Here is a 3800-nt window from a genome sequence, read left to right as displayed (position 1 = left end):
TTCGCGATAAGCTATATGAAGCTCAGGTTTTCTACTCGAAGACCCGGATTCTATTACTGGAGTTTCGAATTGCACACACTAATTCAAAGGTATGTGATAGGTCATGGATAATGTTTTCATTGTGTATTGTACGAGTATTCAGTACCTGCCTTTCTTCTATTCACAGCGAGAAAATTCCAGTTCCAGTCAGAACCATCATGTCTGACATAATTTGCTACGAAAATAATGTCATTGGAAACGTCACAGCACTGTACTATCTTTGTGTTCAACGTGAACGCTAATCTATATGTATTAGCTACTTGGAACAAATATAATTAGTACATATTAATCTGGCAAATGATATTTGATGTTAGTCTTGCTAGAGATACATTAGTAATATTATTAGATAATTGCATTATATATTGACGTGACACGGACCAAATTCTTGTTATTGTGACGTATGTTACGCCTCCACATAATCAAGTAGTTACAAATTTATAATATTTAGATTAAAATATAGCTATTGCTATTGTGTTATGACGTCAATTTCTAATATATGACGCAATTTTTTAATGTGGTTATGGACTAACCTGTAGATTTTCGGTTATTAGGGAAATGTCTGAATAATAATAAGTGCGTGAATTTTCATCTAAAGTTATTATATTTGTTTTAAGGCATTTTAAAGGATGTAATCGATGAAAAATTGTTCATTATTAACATTGTTATTGTTTCATTCTGTGTTACGGTAACGGTTCCGAATGTTTAATGATTTTTCGCAAGTTTTATAGGAGTGTTTTGAACTGAGTTAGAAAAGGGAAAGCGTTTGTCGGGATTAGGTTCGAAGCTTGGAGATATAAATTAGGACAGTTAAAATTTTCACTATGTGTAAGTTACAGGAGAAATTATGATTTGAAATGTTGCTTGCGCGAGAAGGCATTCTCGGTTGTCGGTCTAATGTGACGCGAGTATTTCAGAGTTTCATGTGAGGATCTAAAGTGGTTTCGTACTCGAAACCAGATATAACATAATGAGATGCTCACAGTATTTAGGGCAGGGCTCGAAATGGACCAGACCGCACCGGAAAACGTTTCGGTTCGTGAATATTTGGAAACTTCCCGTTCCGTCTCGTCAGGAATGGCAACGGACCGTTCAGGTTCGTTTATTTTTTATTTTTGTTTAGATCTTTCACCACATATTTTATTTTTGCTATGAGCTAAATTGTTATTGCATATTATAGTATTCATATAAGCTTACCCTATACATGAAGATGTGTTGTTGCCGTGAGGGGGACTTAGAAGAGTATGACGACGCCTATGTTGCCTAAGCTGGAGAAAACGTATTTAGCTCTGGAACTGAAATAAGCACACTATCTGCTGAATGTCCTTATCTCCTTGAATTACCCCTTTTCGTACTTTCCAGTCGTCCCTTCTTCCATTTACCATTGTTCCCATTTACCTAAGCCAGTCAAAAAAAATTGAATCCTTGATCATATGCAAAATTAAAACATGGAAATATCTTTCACTTGTACAAATTGATTTCTTAATAACTATTATTAAGATTAAGATTATTGACGATATGTACTTTTAAATCAGAATTTTTTCCACTTTGGTGCAAGCTGACTCGAATTCACGATTAACATCTGTTGACATTTTAAAAATAAGAAAATTCCAAATCTCTCATATCCAATGTATTTTCCATTATTTGATGCTTATGTAAATATGTAATTTTAACCATTATTAATTTGAATACAGCTTGTAATTTGAGTAAGCGTTAATCTCGTCGCTGTAATAATCACACAGAAAAGGCAACAGCATATTTACGAAAGGGACATTATTTTAATGTTAAAAGCCCTAAACCTGACGGACCTAACCTAACAACGAAAGGATTTAGCGACGTAATACCCTATCGAACCCCACGCAATTGAAGGTGATTGCAGAAGCAGTCCGTATCCAAGACGCCAGTTAAACGAATGACGGCTAGCAAAGAAATAATCATGTAGGAGTACCTGGAAGAGGAAAATCGTTCTCAAGAAACTGTGCAGTAAGTACTTGCTAAGGATCTACAAACAGACGCAATTAAAAATCGAAGCATGTAAAAGAAAAAAATATTGTGCACCATATTAAATTCGGAATTATGACACCATTGAGTGAGCCTTGATTCCATGATATGATATGAAAAACTCAATATGCTGACCAAGGTGTCTTGGTGAACATATTGAGTTTTTCATAAATTCGGAATTCAAAAATCGGAACTTGTGCCATTGTTTCTATTAAAATGAGAAATATATAATACAAATATTAGTGGTAGGAGAGTTTTATAGAGCTGAATGAGTTTTGAGTTTTTGTTTTAAGTCCGTCCATTTTATGCACAGATACGCTAATCAGGACTGGATCTACAGTTTAAAGTGGAATTCAAACCACTGTGTGCCAACAACTGATATCAAAGCAGAGACCCCTTGATTGCAAGGCGACGACGTTGCCACTACTTCATCAGGAAGCCCCCCCCCCCCCAGAGCTGAATGAGAGAGAGACATTATCTCATTGTTCGTCGCTAAGCGTAATTTGTTTTGAGTTTCTGTCTCAAGGCCACTACACTCAGAGAACAAAATGCATCATATCGATTGATGCGCCAGAATGCATCGATTGATGCACTAAAGTGTGTTTTATGGTTTCTTCAAAGAATCAGATTCACATTTGATGTATTTGGGTGACTTTTTGTATGTCGTGAAAGAAACACCAAAGTGCATCATTTGATTCAAGTGAGGATTTATTTCAGTCGAGATGCACTTCCATGCATCAGTTGATGCGTTTTGATGCACCTTGATGCATTTTGATGCACCAGAATGCATATTTTTTGATGATGCACTTAAACGTTTCGTCTGAGCTACATAAATTCTCTTGCTCAGACCAAACGTTTAAGTGCATCATCCAAAAAGATGCAGGAAGGTGCATCATGGAACATCAACTGATGCATTGAAGTGCATCTCGACTGAAATAAATCATGTGAATCTGATTCTTTGATGAATCCATAAAACACACTTTAGTGAATCAATCGATGCATTCTTGTGCATCAATCGATATGATGCATTTAATTTTCTGTGTGTATGGACGGATAGTCTAATCAAAACTGGATCTACAACTTTAAGTGGGATCAGAGACACTATGGTGCCTCCACCGGGTATCAAACCCAGAACTCCTTGATTACAAGGATCTATGATAGCTGGATATGCTGAGAGAGGTGGTTCGTGGGGTTCACCATCCCTGAAATATCTTCGAAATATCAGTACTGAAACCAGAATATAAAGCAAATTAAATTAACTTTCATTCTCCACGTCTGGATATGTATAATAATATAATATCGCAAAATTCAAATCGGAATGTTCTCAACTTCTTCCTTACAGGTGGTGCAAGAATATTACTTAACAGATGACTAAATTATTCTGTAATGAGAGTAAAGAATGCTTTATAATTTGATTGATTAATTTGGTTTATTTTACTTTGCTTTTCTGTTACTTTTGGCCAATCGCGAAGATGACGATGAGTGATGATATGAAATAATTAATGAAGATACACTCATAAAGAAAACCCAGATTTATAATTATGAATTCAAATATGTATTGAAATATGAAATATGTATGTATTTTTTTATATGTAGCCATGCAATCTGAACGTTTAGTGAAGAAAGTAAGATCCAGTTATTCTTTGATATATTAATAAATTGTCTTATTTCATATTTATTTTTCTGTAGGTGTTTTACACCGTTGGAGATTAAAATTTAATAATGCACCTGTTAATTTACAAAAACATGACACGGTAGTTTGT

Source organism: Lepisma saccharinum, chromosome 15 (genome assembly GCF_977018435.1).
Source record: "Lepisma saccharinum chromosome 15, izLepSacc3.1, whole genome shotgun sequence".
Taxonomy (NCBI): Eukaryota; Metazoa; Arthropoda; class Insecta; order Zygentoma; family Lepismatidae; genus Lepisma; species Lepisma saccharinum.
The sequence above is the reverse complement of the archived record's forward strand: the minus strand, read 5'-3'. Positions refer to the sequence as shown.